The 14,940-nt window shown below is 45.9% G+C and overlaps 1 protein-coding gene across 1 annotated transcript in view; it reads left to right on the plus strand.

The window, feature by feature from the left end:
• Positions 1-14,940, plus strand: part of HSDL2 (hydroxysteroid dehydrogenase like 2) — an 82,892-nt gene that overhangs the window by 31,804 nt on the left and 36,148 nt on the right. The gene's annotated exons all lie outside the window — the stretch shown is intronic.

Consider the following 14,940-nt stretch of genomic DNA (forward strand, 5'->3'; position numbering starts at 1 on the left):
CTAAGAAAGAAATTTCATGTATTCTATTTTCATTTATTGTGCTTGCCACTCTTGAGATACATCTTGAGTGCAGTGCAGTGGGAGTGAATAGACTCTCCACAGTCATTTCAGTCTGCCTGTTGGAAAGCAAGTTCAATTTTTATTGTACAACTTAAGACCATCTGCAGTCATCTGCCAGCTTTGGCTTGGCCTGCTTGACTGATTCTTCAACTCACAGCTATGATAGGAACATTGAACACTGGAGCACTTGAAGAATCTCATGAAGGTCAATAGGAGAAGCTGCACTTCCCTAACTTTCTCCATGTTTGTCTTTTCTACCTCATTAAAGTCATTTTCCCCTTACTCTTAAATAAGTGTTATTTAGTTTTTTATTTATTTGAAAGGTAGTGTGACAGAGAGAGAGAGAAACAAACAAGCAAGCAAGCAAAGATCTTCCACCCACTGATTCACTCCCCAAATATGTAGGGGCTGGGCCAGCCTGAAGTCAAGAGCAAGTAGTTCTATCTGGTTCTCCTGTGTGTGTGGCAGGGACCCAAGTCCTCCTGAGGCATATGTTAGCAGGAAACTGGAATCAGAAGTGGAATTGGCCCTGCCAGTGCACCTGGGAAAAACAATGGAAGGTGGCCCAAGTGCTTGGGCCCTTGCCACCTGCATGGGAGACCCAGGTAGAGTTCCAGGCTCCTGGCTTTGGTCTGGCTCAGCCCTTGCTATTGTAGCCATTTGGGGAGTGAACCAATGGATGGAAGATCTCTCTCTCTCCCTCTTTATTTGTAACTCTGCCTTTCAAATAAATAAATCTTTTTAAAAAATTATCACCTTAGAAACCAATACAAGTTGAACATCACTTATTAAAAGACCTGAAATCCTTGGGGATGGCTTTGTGGCATAGCAGATTAAGCCACCACCTGCAAAGCCAAGCATTCCATCTGATTGCTAGTTCAAGTCCTGGCTGCTGTACTTATGATCTAGCTCCCTGCTAATGCACCTGGGAAAGCAATATAAAATGGCCCAAGTACTTGGATCCCTGCCACCTTCCTGAGAGATCTAGATGGGGTTCCTGGCTCCTGGCCATTACTGTCATTTGGGGAGTAAATCAATAGATTAAAGATTCTGTGTGTGTGTGTGTGTGTGTGTGTGTGTGTATGCAGGTCTCTCTCTTTCTGATTCTTTCAAATAAATGTTTTAAAATCCAAATCCTGAAATCCAAAGTTTTACAAAATCTGAAAGTTTTTGAGTGCTGACATGATGCCACAGTGGAAAATTCCACTCTGTGAAGCTTTGTTTCATGCACAAAATTATCAAGATATTGTACAGAGGTGGGCATTGTGGTACAGTGGGTTAAACCGCTGCTTGGGATGCCTGCATCCCATATTGGAGTGACAGTTGGATCCTTGCACTTCTGTTTCCTATTCAGCTCCCTGCTGATGCATCATGGGAGCATCAGATGATGGCTCAAATGCTTGGGCCCTTGCCACCCACGTGAGAGCCTTGAATGCAGTTCTAGATTCCTGGCTTCAACCTGGCCCCACCCTGGCTATTGTAGGCATTTAGTTAGTGAATGAGAGGATAGAAGTGTGCTCCCCTGCCCCTTTGTTGCTTTGCCTTTCAAGTAGATGCAAATAAATAAACTTTTTTAAAAAATGATTTATTTATTTTTTTATTTGAAAATCAGAGTTACACAGAGAGAAGGAGGGGCAGAGAGACAGAGAGGTCTTCCATCTGCTGGTTCACTCCCCAATTGGCTGCAACGGCTGGAGCTGTGCTGATCCAAAGCCAGGAGCCAGGAGCTTGTTCCAGATCTCCCACACAGGTGCAGGGGCCCAAGGGCTCGGGCCATCTTCTGCTTTCCCAGTCCATAGCAGAGAGCTGGATTGGAAGTGGAGCATCTGGGACTTGAACCATCACACATATAGGATGCCAGCACCACAGGCAGCGGCTTTACCCGCTACACTACAGTGCCAGCCCCCAAATAAATAAACTTTTAAAAAATGCATAAAATCCTCAAGGCATCTCATTCTGTATATGCAGGTATTCCAAAGTCAAAAATACCCTGAAATCTGAAACACTTCTAGTCCCAGGTATTTCTGGTGCGCAATGCCCAGCCTGTCCTGCTGTCCCCACCCCACATACGGTGGTCACTCAGGTATCTGAATGAGTGACAGTTTTTGATTCCTTTTGAATCCTTCCTATTCTTCATTACATTCTTGGAGAATACTTATATTGATGTCAAACTGGAGCATTTGAGGCTGTTGAGAGTTTCAGGGATGATGTGTTTCTTGTTCTCCATTTCCAATATTCAGAAACTCATCTGTGTGGAGCAGTTGTTAGCACTGCAGGCAGGGCTGGGAAGCAAGGAGCATGACCTGGATCTGACGGAGAAGTAACTGAAAAGCTGGTGGAGGACGTGGTTCCCCTCTGGGCCAGTAGAGAGCACTAGTGAGAGAATGCAAAGGAATTCCTCCCGGGAGCTGGGACTGTGGAGATTTGAGGCCCTCAGCGCAGTGGCTCGGGAGGTGAGATAGTGTTTCCTGCACGTGAGGCCTGGGCAGTGGGGAGACTACGGGGATTTCTCTTTTAGGCCGCACAGTGGATTCAGTGATTTATCCATACTTACACCTGGCAGAGCTGGCATTGTTTAAAGTGTGGGGATACTTTCAAAAGGTTCATGGAAAAATGTAATTGAAAAAACACAAGTTTATTTTGGTACAAAAAAATTTTAAATCCATGTCTAGTTTTTACATAATATACATATCCTGTTTTTTTTTTTCTTTTTTAATCTTTAAAGGTTTTATTTATTTATTTGAAAGTCAAAAATACAGAGAGAGAAGGAGAGAGCCTGCAATAGCCAGGGCTGGGCCAGACCAAAGCCAGAAGCCAGGAGCTTCTTCTGGGTCTCCCATATGGGTACAGAGGCCCAAATACCTGAGCTGTCTTCCACTGTTTTCCTAGGTGCATTAACAGGGAGCTGGATCAGAAATGGAGCAGCTGAGAATAGAACTGGTGCCCATAAGGGATGCTGGCACTGCCGGTGGAGGCTTAACCTTCCATGCCACAGCACCAACCACTTTAGTACACATTTTCTGCAAATTTTTTGAAAACCCTGCATATCTAAGGGTGAAACTCATGAGGAAACAAAAAAAAATTGCTGCACAGCTAAGGGGACCCAGGATCCAGACATGGAAAGAATAAACAGAACAAAAAGGAGACTCTTGAGAAGATGTCAGGGGACTTCACATGCAGATATCAGGAGTTCCAGGAGCAGGCGTAAAGAACAAGTAGAGGAGAAACATTAATTGAGGGGCCAGTGCTGTGGCGCAGTAGGTTAATGCCCTGGCCTGAAGCACTGGCTTCCCATATGGGCGCTGGTTCGAGACCTGGCTGCTCCACTTCTGATCCAGCTCTCTGCTATGGCCTGGGAAAGCAGTAGAAGGTGGTCCAAGTCCTTGGACCCCTGCACCCACATGGGAGCCCCGGAAGAAGCTCCTGGCTCCTGGCTTCAGATCAGCACAGCTCTGGCCGTTGCAGCCAATTGGGAAGTGAACCATTGGATGGAAGACCTCTCTCTCTCTCTCTCTGCCTCTTCTCTGTGTAACTCTGACTTTCAAATAAATAAATAAATCCTTTAAAAAAAATTAATTGAAATAATAGAAACAGCCCTCTTGAATAGAAGAAAGACTTACATACTTACATAGATTGAAAGGTTTATTAAATTTAAGGCTGAATTTATGGGGTGAAAAAGACATAATGAAAAAATCTTGAATTTTCAAGGATAAAATGAGAATCCTTTAAGTTTTCAGGCAGAATGTGTGTTACTTAGAAAGGAAGAAGATTGCATCTTCTTTTATCTTTCAACACCCAAAACTAGAAGGCAGTCGAGTAACACCTGTACATTACTGATAGGAAGGGACTTAGACAAGGTAATATTTATTGACAAGATGAAAGGAAGATATGTGGAAATGCCATTGTACTTGAGAAAAATCTATAAAGGGCTGTTGACCAAATAGGAGCTTTTCAAGATAGATTCTAAAAATGAAAAGGAGAAGAAACAATGGAAAGCAAGTAACCCTGCAATATACATGATTAAATGTAAATGGATTATGATAGAATAACTGGGAATATGTAATAAAGGTACCAAATTAGAACTCTTGATAGGGAAGAGATAGCATTAATATTCATCTCTAGGGTCAGGCAAATGGTGCAGGGGTTAAGATGCTCCTTGCCATGTTGGAGTGCATGTTTGGGGCCTGGCTTTGCTCCTGATTCTTGCTTCCTGCTAATACGTGCCATGAGAGGTGGCAGTGATGGCTCAAGTGGTACGGTCCCTTCCTCCTACATGGGAGACCCACTCAGACTGAGTTCCTGGCTTCTGACTCTAACTTAGCCCAGTCCCCTGGCTGTTGAGGGCAGTGGGAGATCTCTGACTGTCTCTCTGCCTTTCAAATAATAATTTTTTTTAAAAGAATAACTTTATTTTTTTTAAAGAAAAATTAGCATCTAACCAAAAGCAATAAACTTTATTTTCAAAACTTTGAAGTTGGAGAAAGGGGAAATGTATAAGTCATGGAATCCTGAGTGGCTTCCATGCTGTGGGAGACTGGGGGAGGAAAGGCAGTAAGACAGCCTCTGTGGGGACAGCCACAATTGTAGATGGTATCTTTTTTTTTTTTAAGTTTTTATTTAATGAATGCATTTTTTGATAGATACAACTTTAGGAATATAGTGGTTCTTTCCCCCATACCCACCCTTCCACCCCTACTCCCATCCCAACTCCCTCTCCCTTTCCCATTTCTTTCTTCATCATGGTTAATTTTTAGTTTGATTTTATATACAGAGGACCAACTCCATGTTAAGCACAGATTTCAACATTTTGCACCCCCACCCCCCCACAACATATAGAGTGCAGTTTGAGAACAAGATTTGCAGTCGATTCTCATAGTACAGCTCATTAAGGAAGGAGGTCCTATATGGGGAGCAAGTGCACAGTGACTTCTGTTGTTCCTTTAACAATTAACACTTTTTTTTTTTTATTGAAAGAGTTACACAGAGAGAGAAGGTGAGGCAGAGAGAGAGAGAGAGAGAGAGAGAGGTCTTCCATCTGCTGGTTCACTCCCCAATTGGCCTCAATGGCTAGAGCTGTGCCGATCCAAAGCCAGGAGCCTGGAGCTTTTTCCTGGTCTCCCATGTGGGTGCAGGGGCCCAAGGACTTGGGCCATCTTCTGCTTTCCCAGGCCATAGCAGAGAGCTGATTCGGAAGTGGAACAGCCAGGACTCAAACTGGCGCCCATATGGGAAGCCGGCACTGCAAGTGGGGGCTTTACCTGCTGCGCCACAGCGCCTAACACTCTATTGAAGACATCAGTGATCACCCGAGGCTCCTGTCATGGGCTGCCAAGGCTATGGGAGGCCTCTGTGACCATAGACTCTATCACTGTTTGGACACAGCCATAAGCAAAGTGGGTGTTCTCTCCTCCCTTAAGAGAAAAATACGTCCTTCTTTTTTTTTTTTTTTTTTTTTTTTTTTTTTTTTTTAAGATTGATTTATTTATTTGCAAGTCAGAGTTACACTAAGAGAGAGAGAGAGAGAGAGAGAGAGAGAGGTCTTCCATCCAATGGTTCACTCCCCAATTGGCTGCAATGGCCAGAGCTGTGCTGATCTGAAGCCAGGAGCCAGGAGCTTCTTCCGGGGCTCCCATGTGGGTGCAGGGGTCCAAGGACTTGGGCCATCTTCTACTGCTTTCGTAGGCCATAGCAGAGAGCTGGATCGGAAGTGGAGCAGCTGGGTCTTGAACCAGCACCCATATGGGATGCCGGCACTTCAGGCCAGTGTGTTAACCCACTGCGCCACTGCGCCACAATGCCGGCCCCTAAGTACATCCTTCTTTGATGGCCCTTTCTTTCCACTGAGATCTCACAGAGATCCTCCGTGAAGGATATTTTTTTGCCACAGAGTCTTGGCTTTCCATGCCTGAAATGAGATGGTATCTTTTTTTTTTTAACCCGCCACCCATATGGAATGTCAGTGCTTCAGGCCAGGGCATTAACCCACTGTGCCACAGCGCCAGCCCCAAGATGGTATCTTTTTTAAGAATTATATTTTTCTGTTTGGTGCTGGGGCATAGAAATGCTTTTGGATTTAAAATTTATAGAAAGGCATGTTGCATAGCAGGTAAAACCTCCGGCTACAATGCCTGCATCCCATACGAGCGTTGGTTATTGTCCCAGCAGCTCCACCTCCGACCCAGCTCCCTGATAATGGCCTGGGAAAAGCAGTGGAAGATGGCCCAAGTGCTTGGTCTCCTACCACCCAGGTGAGAGACCCAGCTAGAACTCCTGGCTTCCGGCTTCTCTGGCAGTTGCATCCAACAGGAGAGTGAACCAGCAGATGGAAGATCTCTGTCTTTGTCTAACTCTGACTTTCTCTCTGTCTCTCCTCTCAAATACTGGCTTTCAGAATAAATAAATCTTTAAAAAAATTTTTAGACAGCTACTTTTTCAAACTTCCTTATTGGTTCTAACAACTTAGTAGATACTGTTAGCTTTTCTGTGTATATAATCATGTAAGCTATAATAACATTTATTTCTTCCTTACCAATTGTTACTATACCCTTGCTTTTTTTCTTACTTTTCTGTGCTGCCCTTCTCTCTAATCTTCTGCTCTCTACCAGTAGATTTCTGTTGAGTTTTCAAGAGTCCAGGAATGCTTTGTGGCTTATTTATAGACTTACTGCAGTAAGACAGCCCTACTTTATCATATTCCAGAAGCAGAAGCCTGGTCCTATCCATCTCCTATTAAATATATTACTAGGCTGGCGCCGTGGCTCAATAGGCTAATCCTCCGCCTTGCAGCGCTGGCACACCGGGTTCTAGTCCCGATCGGGGCGCCGGATTCTGTTCCGGTTGCCCCTCTTCCAGGCCAGCTCTCTGCTGTGGCCAGGGAGTGCAGTGGAGGATGGCCCAGGTGCTTGGGCCCTGCACCCCATGGGAGACCAGGAGAAGCACCTGGCTCCTGCCTTCGGATCAGCGCAATGCGCCGGCCGCAGCGTGCCGGCCGCAGCGGCCATTGGAGGGTGAACCAACGGCAAAAGGAAGACCTTTCTCTCTGTCTCTCTCTCTCACTGTCCACTCTGCCTGTCAAAAAAAATTACTAAACATTTAATATTTTTATTGTTATCAAAGTATATGAATATCTTTTTTTAAGATTTATTTTTATTTATTTGAAAGGTAGAGTTAGAGAGAGAGGTAGAGACAGAGAGAGAGGTCTTCCATCTGTTGGTTCACTCCCCATATAGCTGCAACGGCCAGAGCTGAGCCGATCCGAAGCCAGGAGCCAGGAGCTTTGTCCAGGTTTCCCACATGGGTGGCAAAGGCCTAAGGACTTGGGCCATCCTCTGCTGTCTTCCCAGGTGCATTAGCAGGGAGTGGATCAGAAATGGAGCAGCCAGGACTCAAACTGGCACCCATATGGGATGCTGGCACTGGAGGCCAGGGCTTCAACCTGCTACGCCACATAGTGCCGGCTCTGAAACTGTGTATCTTTATCTTTTTTTTTTTTTTTTTTAAGTCAGTGTTACAGAGAAGGAGAGGCAGAGAGAGAGAAACAGAGAGACACACAGAGAGAGATCCTCCATATGCAGGATCATGCCCTAAATGGCTGCAATGGCCAGGGCTGGGCCATGCCAAAGCCAGGAGCTTCATCCAGATGTCTTACATGGGTTCAGGGGTCTAAGGACTTGGACCATCTTCTGCTGCTTTCCCAGGCCATTAGCAGGGAGCTGGATTAGAAGTGGAGTAGCCGGGACTGGAACCCATGCCCATATGGGATGCCAGCACTACAGGTGGCGGCTTTACGTGTTATGCCGCAGTAACAGCTCTTCTTTGTCTTTTATAAATATACCAGTAAACTAAATCTTCTTACAAGTACTGATGTATTTTCTTCAGAATCTCTTAGATTGTTCAGATTGGAAGTCTTATAAAAAGTGGTAATTGTATCTGCCCTTTTGGTATATGCTAAATTCTTTTTCCATTTCTTGTTAATTTAGCTAATAATTTTAGAACAATGTTGAACAGTAAAAATGATAGCAGGCATATTTGTCATGTTCTTGGCAAAAATGGAAATGCTTTTGTTTCATCATTAAATAGATGGAGTTTCTTCCCTGTTTTTGTTTTTAACTTCAGTTTTTGTATCCTTACTTTGTGATGCTGTGTTAGTATTAAATGTGGTAGTTAAAGCATAAAGATCTTACTTGATTTGGAGGAAAATTTTGTTTAATGTTTCTGTCTACTCAGTGAAGTTGGTAAGTTGGTACCTTTAACACTAAACTACTATAAAATTTCTATGAGAGAGAGAGAGATATTCCAGATGAAAGATGGTTCATTCCCCAAATGGCAGCAATGGCTAGGGCTGGGCCAGGCCAAAGCCAGGAGCTAGGAGCTTCATCTGGGTCTCCCATGTGGGTGTCAGGGGCCTAAACACTTGGACCATCTGCTGCTTTCCTAGGCCATTAGCAGGGAACTAGACCAGAAGTAGAGCAGGAGCCGATGCTGTGGCGTAGCAGGTAAAGCTGCCGCCTGCAGTGCCGATATTCCATATGGGTACCAGTTCAAGTCCCAGCAGCTCCACTTCTGATCCAGCTCTTTGCCGTGGCCTGGGAAAGCAGTGAAAGATGGCTCAGATCCTTGGGACCCTGCACCTACTTGGGGGACCTGGAAGAGGAGCTGCTACCTGCAATACTAGCATCCCATGGGCATCAGTTCAAGTCCTGGCTGCTCTCCTTCCGATCCAGCTCTCTGCTGTGGCCTGGAAAAGCAATAGAAGATGACCCAAGTCTTTGGGCCCCTGCACAATGTGCTTTTGACTCCTGACTTCAGAACAGCCCACCTCCGGCCATTGCAGTCATTTGGAAAGTGAACCAGAAGATGAAAGATCTTTCTCTTTTTCTCTCTCTGCATCTGCCTCTCTGTAACTCTGCCTTTCAAATAAATAAATAAATCTTTAAACAAACAAAGAAAGGAAGTAGAGCAGCTGGAACTCAAACTGGCACTCATGGGATATTGGTGTTACAGGTGGTGACTTTACCCTATATGCCATAATACTGGCCCAAAATATTACTTTTGAGTCATATCTCACACTTATAACTATGGCAAAATTACTAAATAACATTGTTTCTGCTTTTCAGCAGTTTTAAAATCTTGTTATGGTAAATTAATCATATAAATATGAGTGTAATACAATCAGAGAAGTAGTCCACTGGGTACTCTTCAAATGAGTGAACTCTTGATTATAAAGTAGATTTCCGTCATTAACTTAGTCTGTATCTTTTCTTCAGTGACAGCCTTTTGTACTCAGAATTATATTTTGTTTTAATTTTTTTATTAACAGACGTAATGTACCCCTCAGATTCTGAAGTAACTATAATCTAGTTAGGGTGAAGAAATTATATAGGCAGGCACTTAGCCTAGTGTTTAAGATACCAGCTACGATGCTTTCATCCTAATCAGAGTAGCTGGCCTAGCTCCAGCTCTTGACTCCAGCTTCCCACTAATGTAGCCCCTGAGAGGCAACAGTGATGGCTCACGTAATTGGGTTCCTGCACCCTCATGGAATACTTGGTTAGAGTTTCCAGCTTCCTACTTCAGCCCAGCCTGTTGTGGACATCTGGAGAGTAAACTAATAGATAGAAAAAACTTTTTAAAAAAAGTTTTTAAAAAAGAAATGATAGAGCTGATTTTTTTTTTTTTTTGACAGGCAGAGTGGACAGTGAGAGACAGAGAGAAAGGTCTTCCTTTTGCCGTTGGTTCACCCTCCAATAGCCGCCGCGGCCAGCGTGCTGCAGCCGGCGCATGGCACTGATCCGAAGGCAGGAGCCAGGTGCTTCTCCTGGTCTCCCATGGGGTGCAGGGCCCAAGCACTTGGGCCATCCTCCACTGTACTCCCGGGCCACATCAGAGAGCTGGACAGGAAGAGGAGCGACCGGGACAGAATCTGGCGCCCCGACTGAGACTAAAACCAGTGTCGCAAGGCGGAGGATTAGCCTATTGAGCCACGGTGCCGGCTAATAGAACTGATTTCTATTAAATGTCCAAATGTCATTTATCTAGTTTCTGTATTGCCCATTTTGTTCTTAGTTATATGTGCTGCAATAGATTATCCTTATAAATAATCTCTAAAGGCCTTAAAGATTATTTATTTGAAATGCAGAGTTACAGAAAGAGAGTGGGAGAAACAAAGATCTCTATCTGCTGGTTCACTTCTCAAATGGCTGCAACTGCTAGGCCTGGACCAGGTTGAAGCCAGGAACCATGGACTCCATATGGAGGTTCTGTGTGTGGCAGGGGCCCAAGCATTTGAACTATCTTCTGCTGCATTCCCAGGTGCATTAGCAAGAAGCTGGATCAGAAGTGGAGCAGCTGGGACTAGAACCATCACTCATATGGGATGCCAGCATTGCAAGCAGTGGTTAAACCTGCTGTACCACTTGCTGACCCCTCTCAAGGCTTTTATAACAATTTTTCAAAATTCAAAAAGTTTTTTTTTTTAATTTATTGATTTGAGATTGATAGTGGAGTAGCCGGGATTCGAACCAGTGACCTTATGGGATGCTGGTACTGCAGGTGGTGGCTTTACCAGCTATGCCACAGCACTGACCCCAGAAATTAGCTTTTTTTCCCTTAAAAAAAAAGGTTGTTTTTGAGAGGCAGGGAGAGAGTACTCCTGTCTACTAACTTACTACCCAAATGCCTGTAATAGCCAGAATTGGGCCAGGGACAGAGCCAGGAGCTGGGAACTCAATCCAGTCTCATGTGGGCACAATCCAATTACTTGAGCCATCACTGCTGCCACTCAGGCTCAGGATTAGTAGGAAGCCAGAACTGGGAGCCAGAGCCAGATATTGAACCCTGGCACTCCACTGTGGGACATGGGCATTTTAATTGCTGGGCTAAGTGCCGATTCCAGATGTTAGCTTTATTTTTTTTAAGCTTTATTTATGTGAGAGGCAGAATTACAAACAGAGAGAGGGAGAGACAGAAGTCTTTTTATCTGCTGGTTTACTCCCCAAATGGCTACAATAGCCAGAGCTGGGCTGTTCCAAAGACAGGAGCCAACAGCTTCTTTTGGGTCCCATGTGGGTGCATGAGCCCAAACACTTGGGCCATCCTCCGCTTCTTTCCCAGGCCATTAGCAGAGAGTTGGATTGGAAGAGGAATAGCTGGGACAGGAACCAGAGCCCATATGGGATGCCGGTGCTGCAGGCGGAGGTTTAACCTACTATGCCACAGCACCAGCCCCCAGATACTAGCTTTTAAAAACACAGGGGGCCAGCGCTGTGCTGTAGCAGGTAAAGCCGCTACCTGCAATGTCAGCATCCCATATAGGCACTGGTTCGAGTCCTGGCTGCTCCACTTCTGATCCAGCTCTTTGCTGTGGCCTGGGAAAACAGTAGAAGATGGCTCAAGTTCTTGGGCCCCTGCACCTGTGTGGGAGACTGGGGAAGAAGTCCCTGGCTCTTGGCTTTGGAATGTCCCAGCTTTGGGCTGTTGTGGCCATCTGGAGAGTGAACTAGTTTTTGAAAGACTCTCTTTTTCTCTTTGCCCCTGCTTCCCTGTAGCTCTCTGTCTTTCAAATAAATATTTCTTTCTTTTTTTCTTTTTAAATTTATTTGACAGGTAGAGTTATAGACAGAGAGAGAGACAGAGAGAAAGGTCTTCCTTCCGTTGGTTCACTCCCCAAATGGCCGCCACGGCCAGCGCTGTGCCAATCCAAAGCCAGGAGCCAGGTGCTTCCTCCTGGTCTCCCATGCGGGTGCAGGGCCCAAGCACTTGGGCCATCCTCCACTGCCTTCCCGGGCCACAGCAGAGAGCTGGACTGGAAGAGGAGCAACTGGGACCAGAACTCAGTGCCCACATGGGATGCTGGCACCACAGGTGGAGGACCAACCAAGTGAGCCTTGGCACCAGCCCCTCAAATAAATATTTCTTAAAAAACACATTTAGGAGTGGGTGTTAGGCCTAGTGGTTGGGTTGCTGGTTGGGATACCTGCATCCCACACTGGAGTACCCTGGTATCTGATTCCAGCTTCCTGCAAGTGCAGGCCCTGGGAGACAGCAGGTGATGACTCAGGTGACTGGGCCTTTGCCACCATGTGGGAAACCTGGATTGTGTTCCCAGCTCCAGCCCCAGCTGGCCATTGTGGGCATTTGAGGACTGAACCAGTGGATGGGAGCTCTTTTTCTCTCAAATACATAAAAAAATAAAGCACACTTAATCTAGCACTTACACAAAGTGTTATCAGACCTTAGGGTTACTCATGAGCTGAACTGCCACATTACAGCCAGTGTGAAGCACATGGAGAGTTCTAGCTTAGGAACAAATGTTTCTTTTCATTCTTGCCTTCTAACTGCTGTGTACTGGGTGAAAGAATTCCCTTCAGTTTCAAACAGTGTTGGAGGTCCATGGCCTATAGTGTAGACGCTGGGGAAACCAAGAGCTGTGGAGCTCTCAGGGCTCTGGGGCACGTGGCTAATACAGTTTAAAGAGTATTTGGTGTTAGAACCAGTTATCCAGTCACCATCTTTCTTCTAAGGACTCCAGGAATCAATTTGTTTAAATTCCTTTTTTCTGCAGTTTGACCAGGTTTCTTTTTCCTTGGCCTACTGTGGGATGAGAACCATGTCTTATTGCTACTCTGTTTCCCTTCTGTTTCTGTAGCAGACAGGATTGTTTTAAAAGATTTACTTATGGGACTAGGGCTGTGGAGTGGAAGGTTAAGTGTTGCGGGCATCCCATATGGGCACTGGTTCAAGTCCTGGCTGCTCTACTTCTGATCAAGATCCCTGCTAATGGCCTGGGAAAACAGTGGAAGTTGGCCCAAGTACTTGGGTCCCTGCACCCACATGAGAGACCCAGAAAATGCTACTGGCTTCAGATTGGTCCAGCTCCAGCTGTTGATGCCATTTAGGGAGTGAACCAATGGATGAAAGACTTCTCTTTCTCTCTTTCTCTCTTTTTTTAAGATTTTTATTTATTTGAGAGGTAAAGTTACAGACAGTGAGAGGGAGAGAGAGAGAGAAAGGTCTTTTCATTGGTTTACTCCCCAAATGGCTGCAACAGCTGGAATTGCGCCAATCCAAAGCCAGGAGCCAGGTGCTTCTTCCCAGTTTCCCATGCAGGTACAGGGGCTCAAGGACTTGGGCCATCTTCTACTGCTTTCCCAAGCCACAGCAGAGAACTAGATTGGACGAGGAGCAGCCAGGACTAGAACTGGTGCCCATATGGGAGGCCAGTGCTGCAGGCTGAGGATTAACCTACTGTACCATGGGGCCAGCCCCAGGCCTTTCTTTCTGTCTCTCCCTTTCCCTGTCTGTTACTTCACCTCTCAAATAAATAAATAAATATTTTTAAAACATGATTTATTTATTTGTTTGAAAGAGTTTCGAGGCCAGTGCCATAGTGGGTAACGCTGCCGCCTGCAATGCCAGCATCCCATATGGACGCCAGTTCGAGACCCGGCTGCTCCACTTCCAATTTAACTCTCTGCTGTGGCTTGGAAAGGCAGTAGAAGACGGCCCAAGTCCTTGGGCCCCTGCACCCGTGTGGGAGACCTGGAAGAAGCTCCAGGCTCCCACTTCAGATCAGCCCAGTGCTATTTGGGGAGTGAACCAGCAATGGAAGACCTTTCTCTCTCCCTCCCTCCCTCCCTCCCCCTCCCCCCTTTCAGCTTCTCTCCCTCTCTCCCTCTGACTCTCTCTAGCTCTGACTTTCAAGAAAAATAAATAAACCTTTAAAAATAAAGTTTCAAGGAGGGGGTGGGAGGGTGGTATAAGGTGGGAGTGGCTTCCATTTACTGGTTCACTCCCCAAATGCCCACAATAGTTAGAGCAGGGCCAAGTGGAAGCCAGGAGCCTGGGACACCATCCTGCATTAGTAGGAAGCTGGATTGGAAACAGAGGCTGGATTCAATTCCAGGCACTCCTGATATGGGAAGTAGGCATCCCAAGAGGTGGCTTAAATGGCTGTGCTAGGGCCAGCATTGTGCTATAGCCAGTAAAGCTGCCATCTGCAATTCTAGCATTTCATATGTTCGTCGGTTTGTGTCCTGGCTGCTCTGCTTCTTTTTTTTTTTTAAGATTTATCTATTTATTTGTTTATTTATTCCTTTATTCATTTATTTGACAGGCAGAGTTACAGACAGTGAGAGAAAGAGACAGAGAGAAAGGTCTTCCTTCTGTTGGTTCACTCCCCAGATGGCCATAACGGCTGGGGCTGTGCCAATCCAGCACCAGGAGCCAGGTGTTTCTTCCTGGTCTCCCATGCGGGTGCAGGGCCCAAGCACTTGGGCCATCCTCCACTGCCTTCCCAGGCCACAACAGAGAGCTGGACTGGAAGAAGAGCAGCGGACTAGAACCCGGTGCCCATATGGGATGCTGGTGCCACAGGCGGAGGATTAACCTAGTGTGCCACTGTGCCGGCCCCGGCTGCTCCACTTCTGATCCAGCTCCCTGCTAATGGCCTGGGAAAAGCAACAGAAGGTGGCCCAAGTGCTTGGGGTCCTGCTACCCATGTGAGAGACCTGGAACAAGCTCCCAGTGCATGGTTTCTGGCTCCTGGCTGCATCCTGGCTCAGCCTCGGAAATTGTGGCCATATGGGGAGTGAACCAGTGGATAGAAGATCTCTCTCTCTCTCTCTCTCTGACTCTCCTTCTCTTTCTGTAACTCTGACTTTCAAAAAAATAAATACATCTTAAAAAGGAAAAAGAGAAACTGCTGTGCCACAATACCTGTCTAGACACAATTCTTTTAAGATTTTCTGAAGACTAATATTCTTTGTAATGGAGGAAAAAATGAGAGTAAATGCTGCCTGTGTTGTGGTGTAATGGGTTGTCACTGCCTGCAGTGCTGACATCCCATGTGGGCACCAGTTCAAATCCTGACTGCTTCATGGC

Source organism: Oryctolagus cuniculus, chromosome 1 (genome assembly GCF_964237555.1).
Source record: "Oryctolagus cuniculus chromosome 1, mOryCun1.1, whole genome shotgun sequence".
Lineage (NCBI taxonomy): Eukaryota > Metazoa > Chordata > Mammalia > Lagomorpha > Leporidae > Oryctolagus > Oryctolagus cuniculus.